This window comes from Micromys minutus (assembly GCF_963924665.1).
Source record: "Micromys minutus genome assembly, chromosome: 14".
Lineage (NCBI taxonomy): Eukaryota > Metazoa > Chordata > Mammalia > Rodentia > Muridae > Micromys > Micromys minutus.
The window spans coordinates 53,267,907-53,281,164 of NC_137983.1; positions in this window are offsets into that span (position 1 = coordinate 53,267,907).

Consider the following 13,258-nt stretch of genomic DNA (forward strand, 5'->3'; position numbering starts at 1 on the left):
TGGTGTGTATTCATTTTCATTCAATTCTAGAAAGTCTTTGGTTTCTTTCTTAATTTCTGTCTTGACCCACTTTTGTTCAGTAGAGAGCTGTTCAGTTCCCTGAGTTTTTAAACTTTCTGTTGTTTCTGTTGGTGTTTAATCATGGTGGTCAGATAGGATGCAGGGTGTAATTTCAATTTTCCAGTATCTGTTGAAACTTACTTTGTGTATGAGTTTGTGGCTAAGTTTTGGAGTAAGTTCCAATTTTGGAGTGGCTGAGAAGTATTCTTTTGTGTTTGAGTGAAATGTTAAGTTTCTGTTGTACCTATTTGGTTTATAACTTCAGTTAGCTCCCACATTCTCTATTTCACTGTCGTTGGATGAGCCATGTATTGGTGACAATGGGGTACTTAAGTCTCCCACTGTTAGCGTGTGAGGGTCAATATGTGATTCAAGCTGTAGCAATTTCTCTTACAAGCTTGGCTGCCCTGCGTTTCTGACCCAGATGTTAAGACTTGAAGTGGCCTTTGAGTAAATGTTTCCTGTCAGGAGAGAGTATGTAGTATCCTTCCCTACCTTTTCTGATCAGTTTTGAAGATGTATCAGATAGAAAGATGGTTATATATTAGCTGGTTCTTAGGTCCATTTGCTTAGAGTATCTTTTTCCAACCCTTTACTCTGAGATGCTGTCTATCCTTGATGTTTAACTGTGGTTCTGGTATGCAACAGCAGGATGGGCCTTTTTTCACCTTTCTGTAAGCCTGTGTCTTTATTGGGAAATTGGGACTGCTGTTGTTGAGACATAGCGAATGTAAGTGTGGCAGGTCTGGCGGGAAAGGCTTGCTCTGTACAAGTTCTGCTCTAGCTGCTGGGAAAGCATTACAGCTCTGCTCTGAGAGGTATCCTGGCAGTCGAAAGCCAAGGAGTACAGCAAAGTCACAGAGGACAACAAAATGTAAGAGATGTATTGGGAGGGAACTCCCCAGGAGGCTGGCTGCCTCTGCTAGTGCTAGAAGCAGCAGAGAACTGGGACTAATGCAGGGTTTATATAGTTTCTTAGGGGCGGGTGGGTGGGTTGGGGTGGAACTTTCCGTGGTTGCCTGGGATTGGAGGGTCTATGTGGCCTGATTTTGGGGTCAAATATAGGGATTGGTGGGATATTTTTTTTCTTGTAGGGTGGGGCCTGGCCACTCTCCAGCCTTGAGAGGTCAGAATGGCAGATACAGCTGTTTTAACCTTCTGGCCTGGCTGCTGAGCTCCTCGGGTGGGGACTGGCCACTTTCAAGTATTGAAGGTTAACAAAGTTTACAAAGGGAGTCTACAACAGGGAAAGCCTTTCTTGCCTCTTCAGTTGGCATCAGTTGGCGTGAATAGTCAACGTCAATATCCAATGATTGTCAGTTTCTGTGGTGGTGGTGTGTTTGTGTGCTTCTGAGAAACCAGCCCACCTCCACTCTGTAATCAGGAGCCATTTTCGTTCAGTTGGTTTGTTTGCTATAAGATATAAAAGTTCTGTTTCTGGGAATCTGTGACCTGGCAGTTTAACTATAAACCCACCCTCCTCACCCTCCCAAGCCATCTTGTTCCTGGAAATATTCTGTGACCATTGTTCCTAATACACAGGAGAGACTTTCCTAACTGCCTTGTCTCCTATGCAAAATCTCCCACCCTGTGGTTTTTGCTTATGGAAAAGGTATGAGAAACTGGTTCAGGGCTGGTCCCTTGAATCCTGCCAGATTCAACAGGAGAAAGCTGGAAGTCACCTCCCATAGAACTTGCTTTTATTTGGCCATAAATTGGGTTGATGGTCTTTCTCCTAAGGTTCCTGGGATTAATACTTCCCTTCTTTTGGCTTTGCTCATCTGGAATCATTTAGTCCCTGTGTTTTTCTTGGGTGTATTTACTTAATTTCTTTAGGTTAGAGTTTACTTTTTAGGACCTTCTGTAGAACTGGACTTATAGATAGATATATATTGTTTAAATTTGGTTTTAACCATTGCATATCTTATTTTCCCCGTGTGCTGAATGAAGGCTTTGCTGAGCATATTAGTCTGGCCTGGCATCTCTGTTCTCTTAGAATCTACAGCACATCTGTCCAAAACAAAAAGCCAGGCATAAATTCTAAGAGGTCTGTTTTTATATGTTACTTGAACTTTTAATATTTTTCTTTTTTGTATATAATTATCATAATAAACATGATTACGTGCCAAGGTGACTTTCTTTTCTGGTAACAGTTTGGTGTTTTGTATGCTTCTTGTACTTTGATAGGTATCTCTTAGGTTAGAGAAAGTTTCTACTGTGATATTGTTAAAAGTATTTTCTGGGCCTCTCGCCTGTGTTTCTCCTTCTTTTTCTATTGCTACCATTCTTAGATTTTTGTCTTTTAATATTGTCCCAGATTTCTTAGATGTTTTATGACAGGATTTTTTTTTTCTTTTTTGGATTCGACATTTTCTTTGACGGTGTATCATGTCTTCTGTCAGATGTTCAGTACCTGAGATGTTCTCTTTCATCTCTTGTATTCTGTTGGTGAAGCTCGCCTCTGCAGGTCCTGTTCACGTTCCTAACTCTCATTTCCAGATTTTCCTCAGTCTGGGTTTTCTTTATTGATTCTATTTCACATTCAGGTCTTGAGCAGTTTGCTCATTTCTTCCCAGCGTTTGCTTGTGTTTTCATACAATTCTCATGAGAAGAATTTATCATATTCTCCCATATCCGTCATGACCTCCACCATATCCATCAGTACTGTTTTCAGGTCTTTTATCGTGCTCAGGTGTGCCGCAATACTCAGGGCCCGCTGTGGTGGGGTTGCTGGATTAAAAAGACTGTAATTCTAGGTGTTTATATATGGTCTTAACTTTTTCGGGTGCGTGTTCTGTGGTTTGTGTTTCTCTGCGTTCTTAGAAGAGGTGGCTGTGTGCTGCCTGTGGATTCCAGGTAAAATGTGTTCTTGGTTTTATGACCTGGGACATAGGAATAGGGATTGGCTGGGAGCAGTGGACGGGCTTCACAAAGACCATGGAAGGCATTATAAGAGGGAGAAAGGCTGGGTATTCCACCAGGACCTGCTAGTCAGATTCCTGGGAGTGAGGAGAGGCCACAGCAGAAGGTCTGCTACAGAACTGGGATGACTGGGGGATTAGAGTTGAAGCGTGTGTGTGTGTGTGTGTGTGTGTGTGTGTGTGTGTGTGTGTGTGTGTGAAGTTAGCCTGCAGCTCCTCCATGGCAGGAGTAGCCTGTGGGTTCCCATAGGGTGTCTGCTGAAGCTGGGTGCCAGGATAAAGTAACAGGAAGAGAGGGTAGGAGGGGAGGTCTGTGGGATCCACTGGTGTGGGCCACAGCGTGAGAAGGGAGGCTGTAGGAGGTGTTCTTTTGCAGTGCTTCAGATGAGACTGAGGGCTTGGGCTTGGAAGGAGAGGTGAGAGCCTGGAGTCCTACCTCCTTGCTAGCTAGAGTGGCCCTGAGGTTTCCCAGGAGTACCTCCTGGAGTTGGGGGCTGGGATAATGGGAGGAGTAGTGGGAGGGAAGCTAGCAGAGGATCTGTGGGGTTCCGTGGTAATGGGGGGGATGCTGCAGCAGGAGTTTCAATGCAGAGCTGGCAATGAGGCTGGGACATCAGACCCAGGAGTGGAGGGAGAGGTGAAGACCTGCAGTTTGCCTACCTGCTTCCCAGTTAGGGTAGCCTGAGGGTTTAGAGTGCCTGCTGGAGGGTGGAGGGCCACCTGGTTTTCCTTCCCTAATGACCTGTGGCTCCAGCTAAGCAACCTTTGATAGTCTAATGCCACAAGGGGGTTCTCATGTTTCCTGTTTTGTCTATTTGTGGTTCTAGATACTGCTACAAACACTGGTGTTTCTTTTCTTCATTATTTCTCCTCCTTCCTTGTTTTTTATTTATTTTTTTTTTTTTTTCTTTTTTAAATATAAGGTCTTGCTTTGGAGCTCAGATGGGCCCAAACCTCACTATCCTAGGGTGGTTACCTAACCTCACCTCAGTCTCTAGGGTGCTGGTGTTTCAGACATTCCTGGACTACTGTCTTTCTCAACCTTCTTCAATGTCACTTTACAGAGTTGTAAGCAAGCTATGTACTGAGATCAGGTCTGCTCCTTGTTACTCCACAGTATGAAAGACAGTGGGTTTTGGTGCCATGAATTGCCCAAAGACTGTTTTACAAGCAACGTGTGCCTTCCTTATGAGAATGAAGGATAACTGTGAGTCTGAATAGACACAAACATCACCTTCCATGAAGCACACATCGACAATGACTTACTCCTAAACCAGGCACGGCCTTGCACACCTTTAATTCCAGCACTTGGGAAGCAGAGGCAGGGGGCTCTCTGTGAGTTTGAGGCCAGCTTGGTCTATGTATTAACTTCCAGGACAGCCAGGATTACACAGAGAGACCCTGATACAAACAAAACAATAAATGGGTTATTCCTGGGAGTGGAAAGGGCATTACCCTATAAATTACCAATGTGAGTTGTGACTATATAAGCACATGATTGTATTTAAATCATATCAGGAAAAACCAGGCCCAAGAAGGTACTGGACATACCAGATCTAGGGAAGGGTGTAACTCCCCCACTTGTTCTCTGTAAAGAGGACAGCACCCAACACTGGTTGGACTGGGCACATCACTCCAGACCTCTCATTTGATATCAAGTGTCTGTGTGTCAAAAACAGGCAAAGAACCCACAACTGTCCCCAGGGCCTAACTCAGATTCATCCATGCTACTGATGTGACCCAATGACCTGCTTTCTGTTGTCCTGTGGTTTGCCCATCTGGACCTACTGTCTGTCCTACCATACACTCCAGCTCGAGACCTGGTTCTCCCCTTCCACCTCTGTAGCAACTCCACAGCTCAGATTTCAAGGTTGTGATCCACTGCTTTCTTCCCTAAAGCTGTCAGAATTTAGAGTGTCAAGATTCCCAATCGTCAAAATCCACATTTACTGTATGTGTGCACATGCATGAGCAGTCCCCGTCTACTGTGTGGGTCCTGGGAATGAAACTTGGGTCTTCGGGCTCAGTGACATATGCCTTTAGCTGTGGAACCACCTTGCAGGCTTCTCCATTCTAGTCTTAACCAGCAGTGTTTATAACATTCAAGCTACTCATAATACTTAACACAGCTGTGTTTATGAGGTGGAGAAAGCTAAAACGCAGGACAGGGCAAAGCATCCTGCCAAGCTGCTAGTTGGGTATTAGGTTAACAAGTGCCTGGATGGCTGCCAAGTGACAGCATAGAGGATCTCAACTGAGCTGTACCCAGGATCAATTAAAATTTTGTTACCTGGTGATCTCCTGAGCAGAGACTGTGATGCGTCCCCTTGAGTAGTCTCTGATAAAGCAACAGTTTAATGTGCTGTGTCTCTCTTTATATGCGTCTGTGTGTCTCTTGTCTGGTCTCACAGGTCCAATATATTCAGTGTATTGACAACATAGAAACAGAATTCTGACCTCCAAAGGCATAAGAGATCATTTGTTCCAGACCCAGTTATGAATAACAATAGCTCAGGAAGTTAGACTCAGGGCACACCAGACGCAGTGCTTCAACAAGGCAGAAATTCCATTAAGCTTTATAGTAACAGAACAATGTCTTAAATATAGTAGGTTTTCAAAACTGTTGGTGGAAAACATCAGGTAAGATGGTGAATCTGCCAAGTCTACGCTACAGGCCTTAGGTGCTGTCAGATGACACTCTCAGCTCGTCGGCTGGTGGAAGCTGGGGATCTACTGGCACAAGTGAAAAGGGATTTTAGCCAATGGTTACAAGGATTTTAAGCCAATCAGAGAGGTGGGCATTAACCTGCAACATTCCAGCTTCCACAGCCACTGAAGTCTTAATCAGTCAACCAGTCTTCTGCAATGGCAGTATGTATTTTATAGAGATAAGGAGAGGATTATCCTCTCCTTATGTGTTTGGTAGATCATCAGGGGTGGGGGAAGGGGGTGCCTCTGCAGGCCCATCCTTCCCCCGAGGTACCAGAAACATGACAGCATAGTATAGAATAGTTTATTCAGGGTAGTAGAGACAGAGAAAGGGAGAGAGTAGAGGAGTAGAGGCCAGCCATGAATATGAGGGAAGGGGAAGGCCATGAGAAGAAATGAAAGTGATGGGGGGGGCACTGCAGGAACAAGAAAGCAAGGGAAGGAGGGCAGAGGGAGCAGCCTTTTTTATAGTCAGTCAGGCTCACCTGGCTGTTGCCAGGTAATATGGGGCGGGGCTTAGAATACAACAGGCAGCCTTTTCTGGAAACCTAATTCACAATGTCCACATCCAGTGCCTTCAACTGTGTCCTGCTCAGTCCATCGAGTCCATTCCTGGCTTGGAGAGGGGTTCTGAGGAAGGGGTGCTCAGGAGCAGCGAAAAGAACAACTTCAAGCTGACAGCCTGTGCTCTGCACAGCTTTCTGAAGATCACTAGACACTCATCTACATAGCTCAGCTCTCTACAGACCAAAGCCTAGTCTTTTATTTGCATATCAATCCAATTGTTCACCCCCAGTTCCCCACTGACTATTCCATGAATCAGCAGCCCCAGACCCTAGCACCGGATTCTTAGAAAAAGACAAGTACATTCCTTTTTCTTTCTTTCTTAACAATGAATTTGGAGATCTGCCTGCCTTTGTAAGCACAGACAATAAGCTACTAGCTGGATAGGATCTCACTCTGAAATGCCATTCCCACCACGCTTGGGTGTAACATTCCTTTGTCCCAGGCTGACCTTGAATCTGCCAGCTTTTGTAAGCACAAATAATAAACTAAGCTGGGTGGGATCTTTCCCAGTGATCACCACTCCCTAAGTCTCCTTCCTTAGTGTCTTTCTGACAAGCTTGCTCACAGTGCACTGCCTCTTCTATGTCTGTGAAGCTCCTTACACAATTCATATTGCATCCTTATATTTTGCATAGGTGAGAAATTATATATTTTTGAACTTATATTTTCAGAGCTCTTTCCCACAGCCTTAAGGGCTGTCCTGAAGGTCACAGCGTCTACCATTTTGCTAAGACATAAACACACCCTCACCTGCTCAACTCATGCTGCTTCTAATTATCTTAAAGTCCTTAACCTTGGCAGAGAGATTATTTCCTGATGGAGGAACATGAAGCAAAATATGTATATTTTTATATAAGCAAGTGCATACCCAGCAACCTTCAACACTCATGAAGGACTGTGCCCTGCTGGCTCTGTTCCAGTAGCAGGAACCATGTCACATCAACACCAGCATCTGATGGTGGTTTACCTGCACACTCAAGGTTCTAAGTCATTCCACCCTGACAACTGCTCTCCCCCTGAAATGGACTATATGTGGACCAGGTGCTGCTCCTTCATATACTTCAGTTCATGCTCCATTCAGCAGATACTGGAGCAGGTTACGCAGTGGAACTCTCCTTTTACCTGTTTGCGTTCTCACTGTCCCAGGAATGCGTGCTGGGATAAGAGCTGAAGGAGTGAAGGGTGGCCAACCAAAAGACAGTCCTGGGTATCCGGATCAAACACTGGTCTCTAGTTATTTCCTGTAGTGTTGCGTGTCCTGGCTAGTAAACTGAGACCCTATCTGTAAGGCACTGAGCAAGGTGACAGATTGCTCTCTCCCACGTGAAACAAACTAAGACCAGGTTTATCTTAGTTAGGGTCTGTTGCTATGATAAAACACCACAACCAAAAGCAACTTGGGGAGGAAAAGGTTTTTTCAGCTTACAACTCTAGGATCACACTCCACCACTGAGAGAAATTAGGGTAGGAACTCAATACAGAAACATGGAGGCAAGAACTCAGGCAGAAGTCATTGAGGAATGCTGCTTACTGGCTTATTTGCCATGACTTGCTTAGCCTGCTTACTTATAAAATGGAGGAATGCCAGAGTAAGGGTGGCACTGTCCCTTGGAGGCTTGCCCACATCAATCAATAAAATCAAGAAAAGGAATATCCAACAGACTGTTTACAGGCCATTTCTTGAAGACATTTCTCAATTGACATTCCTCTTCCCTAATAACTCTAGGTTGTGCCGAGTTGACAAAACATATGAAAACAACTACAACAAAAGCTGGAAGACCGGCTAGAGGAGCAGGGTCCCCAGCAGAGGCAACAATGTTACAGCATCCACAGCTGTGGGGTTAACTACAATGTTTAGCTGTGGTGATCTCTCAGGGCCACCGGGCCAAGGAACCAAGAGGAGGTACCGAGAGGCACCAGGGACATACTCAGGAGCTGACATATACCCCAAGTGAGCAGACTCTGAAAACAGAAAGCCCCAGAGACCTCCACTTTTATGTTCAGACTTCAAGGAAAGAAACAATAACCAAGAGTAAGACTGAATAAGAAAACACTGGTGACTGAGGTGTCTATGACCTGCTCCCAACTGTCAATCAGCAGCCAGTCTCAGGTGACCTTGGCCATGACCCTTGTACTGTCTTACTTTAATGAGTAAGGAAACTAAGCCAGAGAGGCTGGGAATTTTCTCCAGCATACATTTTTCACACACACCATCCCAGCCTTTCCAACAGAGTCAAAGGCCAATTCAAAGAAATTAAAGGCCCCAGTAGATAGGCCCTAGGGGAACTGCCACTAAAGCTGTTGTTTTCTTTTGCCTCTGATCCATTTAAGGAGCTTCCCTAGAGCCCCAAAGATTGCTGGAAGAGATTGCTTTCAACTTTAAAATAACCAGGAAGGGTAGTGGAGGTCCTATATTGTCTTTGCTGTAGAGACCGTTTCCTGACATTAGCATTAACAGGCTGGGTTAAAGCTTACACTCAGTACAGAGGCGTGTGGAGGTAGCTAAGATGATCTCCTCCTTTGTAATGAAGAGTTCCAGTAAGTTAAATACGGTTTGTACAACTTCTTTTAAATGTGAAGTCTCCTGTAGTAGAGGTTAGCCTTGAACTACTAACCAGAGAATGGACTTGAAGTCCCATCCCAAGTACTGGAATCACACCAGCTTCTCTTTGTGTTCTTTTGTCGTAAATATGATAGTAGTACTTTCAGTTAAAGTCAGAAAGTGACAAATCACTTCAGCAACATCAGGTATAAGGGCTCTCAGTCAGCTAGTGGCCAGCCAACAGCCTCTGCTGGTGATAAGACTTCCTAGTCTGTCTTTCAGATGGCAGGAAAAGCCAGCGCCTTGCCCAGGCGTTGAAGCACGCCTGAGTAGTAGTGATGCTAGCAGACCAGCTGAAGACATTTTCAATGACTGCTCGGCCATAGTACTGAAATCCACCTGACCATTAGCCCACAGCTCGTTCTGGGGCAGGGAACTCCTTCCCTAGGTAACAGCACCTGATGTGCCTACAGCTATTCCCCTCCAGTCCCCACCCCCACCCCCCTGTCTGCTATAGTTCCAAATACCTCTGTGTTTAAGGCTTGGTCCGAAAGTGCAACTGCTACAGAGCAAAGGAACCTAGTAGAAAGGACTCTGGGTAATGGAGTTGGGGGTGTGGTTCTCCGTAGGAGAACTGTAGGGCCTACCTCTCAGTTTCTGCCTCACAGAATGGCATTCTCTGCCACACATGCCTGCCATGGCTGCTTGGCTTGGGACCCAGAACTACAGGGCCACCAGATTAGGGACTGAAATCTTCAAAACCATGAGCTAGAATAACCCTTTCATGTTGTTCATGCCTCAGGTATTTCAATACAATAGTACAAAACTGACTTAGCTCAGTACCCTTCCCCTTTTGTCCCCAACAATTACTTCTGTTCCCATCCATATGACAAATGGAGTCTGATTTTGTGTCCCCTTTAATATCTGTGTTTGGCACTTTAAACAAGGCAACTGTGTTGTAGTATAATAAGCCCGTGCAATGAAAACACAACTCAGTTAATATGAACACAAGCTGCACGCCTAAATTGGGCAGATCTACCACTACACTGATCTATTCCCCAGCTATGAGATCCCTTATAGCCTGTGGTTTCTCCAGGCCACGTGTTTCAGCTCCATCTTTCTTCCCCCTCCTTCTTCGGAGCCCTCTCCTTGACCTCTCTCCAACCCTCTAGCCCCACCTCCCTTTCCTGCCCAATCACCAGCTCTCACCTTTATTTTACTAATTAAAATGGGAAGGTTCTGAAGAAGCCACCTGAGTACCAGACAGACTAGGCAGCCCTTCTGGGGGAAGTGGAGTTAGCATCAAAATACAAACAATTCCAGGACAATCCACACACTTTTAAGAAACTTGTTTGTTTGAGACTGGGTCTTTCCACTTAGACCTGTAACTTGCTATATAAACCAGGCTGGCCTCAAACTCACAGAGATCCTCCTGCCTCTGCCTTCCAAATGATCAAGGGTGTGCATCACTATGTACAGAGGCTCTAGAATATTGGTGTTCTCTTTAATCAAGATCTTTGGCCACCCTCTTTCTGAAAATGAGCTACCAACTGATTTCAATCTGTTTTCAATTTTGTGTCGCTTGGCAAATGCTGAGTGAGGATTAAGCATGAGGTAGGGGTGGGGTGCTGTCCAGATTCAGGGACAGAGTAATGGAGTGAGGGAGGGAGTGCTTGAAGGGTTAACAGAGTATCTGCTCCAAAACAGACATGGGCAACCAGGAAGACCAGTCTGTCTCCATTTTCAGAGGCACAGGGTGGCTGGCATCTGACAGATTTCTAATCAGCAAGAGTTTATGAAGACTGGGCTGGGAATGTGGTTCAATTGTTAGAATATTGGCTTAGAATACAAGAATCCTAGAGTTCCACCCACAGTACCACATAAAACCATCATCCCAGTACTTGGGAAGTCCAGGGAGGGTCAGAAATTCAAGGCCATCCTTAGCAACAGAGCAAACCCCAGGTAAGTCTTAGTTACATGAAACTCTGTTCTGGAGACTGTTCAGCAGCGTCTGCCACCAGGCACTCGACATTGACTGACCCTTGCCCCACTAGTGACTCCTGTCATGACGCCATCTTTGGTTGGAAAAACACAATTCTGGTTTAAAGGCAGAGTGTTTGTTTGTTTTTCCTTCTACAATAATGGAACACAATGTGGCATGGTGGCACATATCTACAGTCCTGCAGATGGAAGGCTGAGGAGGAAGACAGTGAGTTCCAGGCCAGCCTAGACTCCACAGACCCTCAAGAAAACAAATCAAAAAAAAAAAAAAAAAAAAAAAATAGCAACTAAGCAAAATATGGGTTACCCATTGACACTTGAATCACCCAATCCACAAAGCCCATGAGCAGACACTGGAGACCCACTCATTAGGACATACGTCAGTCAATGCACGGCTACAGAAATGTGCATACTGTTAAGTAACTGTACAAACGAAAAAGTGGTTTCGGGGAAAGATACATTCTAAGAATCCTAACATTACATTTTATGTTACCAGTCCTTGATACTGTATGCAAAATAAAATCCATGGTGAAAAAGCAAAACACAGGCCAGTGAAATGGCTCAACAGGTAAGGAAGCGTGGCTGCCAAGGCTGATGAGCTGAACTCAATCCCACAAGCCCAAGTGGTAGAAAGAGAAGAAGGTTCCCAGAACCTAACCTCAGACATCTACATGAGCCACACTGCACACAAATACCAGAGTAATTATGAAGAACATTTTTAAGGCCAACTAACTTGGGCTGGTCACATGGCCCAGATCTGATTCTACTCTCACTGAGTTCCCTTTGTAATCCGCCTCAGGCTCACAGTCCCCGGAAGACAGGGGAAAGTGCCTTTCCCTTGTTGGAAAAGTTGACAAGGTACACTTGTCATTTTGCAAAATGAGACTCCTCTTTACAAAGCTAGAGCTTCGGGGGATGTACTCAGATTCTGATCAATGGCATGTGAAACAAAACCAACTTCTCAGTGAACAAAGCGTGAAACACAAGAGGCTATCATTTGGTCCAAGGAACTAAGTAATGATACCAAAACATTAAAATATGTTCTTGCCTCATCGATTATGAACTTGACACAGACAGACTGCATCTCATATTTCCCACTCATTAGTCATTGCTCAGTGAGTTGAAACATCACAGTTCTGTGTAGACTGGAACATTTCTCAGTATCAGTCACAAGGAGTGTTTACTGTTTGAATAGAGGGCTGTGTAATGTGTTCACCCCGGTTAACAATTTCCCTTTATCAATTGTCTGTTCCTAATTACTTGCTTTATACTACTTAATGTTGCAATGTTAGGTATGCGGCCTGGTGGTATGTTTATAATCCCAGCAGCTGGGAGGCTAAGACAGGAGGATGAGTTCCATAACCCAGTTTCTGCAATACAGTAGTTTGAATCTCAAGTATGTAGTCTCAAGGAAAAACATACACACTGAATACATATATATGGGGAAAAGAAAAACCTTCAGTAAGTGTACATGAACAGTGTTCACTCCTTTAATGGCTCGGTGTGGTTTTCAAATATTAAGAAACCTATTTTTACGACCATACCATTTTACCATTTGAAAGAGAATTCAGTAGTGTATTTTTCTTGATAATAAATCTTTCACCAGGTGCCCAGCCTGCTCACGTGACTCATGTTTTACAGTTACAGACGCCAGGGCCTTTAGATCCTCTCTAGCTCGGTCTCCGGGCAGCCATCCCAATTAAGGCATAGAGAAGTAACTAGCGGCACCCTTGTTTTCGGGTTTTTAATGAGGAGCTGTGCTCCACAGGCGCCCAATAAACACTAATTGGAGGAACTCAGGCAACCGCGGAAGCAGGCCAGGGCCGGCTGCCAGAATCCCGAGTCCCCACTCGAGAATGTGTCTGGCAGAGCAGCAGCTTTATTTAGAAGTTGCGCCTCAGGCATCCTCATCAGCAGGAACCGGCCCAGCTCCAATCGCTCCTGGCCACACCCACCCGCGGAGGTCACGCCCAGCAGCCCCGCTCTAATCCCAGACTCCACTCCCTTCGTTAAGGCGTGGCTTTGAGATGCCAATCAGATAGGCCCGGCCTTGGCCTTGCCTAGTGTCCTAGCCAGCGGGCTCCCGGAGAGATTTCAGGCGTGGCTGCCTCCCCAGGCATCCATCACAGCCGGCCCGGGCCACGCTAAGGTGCAGGCCCACCCTCCATCCCTACACCTCCAGGGTCGGCATCAGTGGCGGCCTCCTCAAGCCGTGACCACCTCCCCGCCCTAATTTCAACACCAGCCGCCTAAAGGGGCGCTCCAGTGAAGACCCCGAATCGGCTCCGGAGCCAAGGCCACGCCCCATCCCGGGAGCCAGCCTCAGCACCACCAGCCGGAGGAAGCGGGCTGTGAGGCCCCACCTTGTCCAGACGCAGGCCCCGCCCCCAAACTCAGGCTCCGCCCACTCACGCCTGGCTCTTGAGGCAGCGCCCTGTCAGGGCCGCGTAGTCCAGGC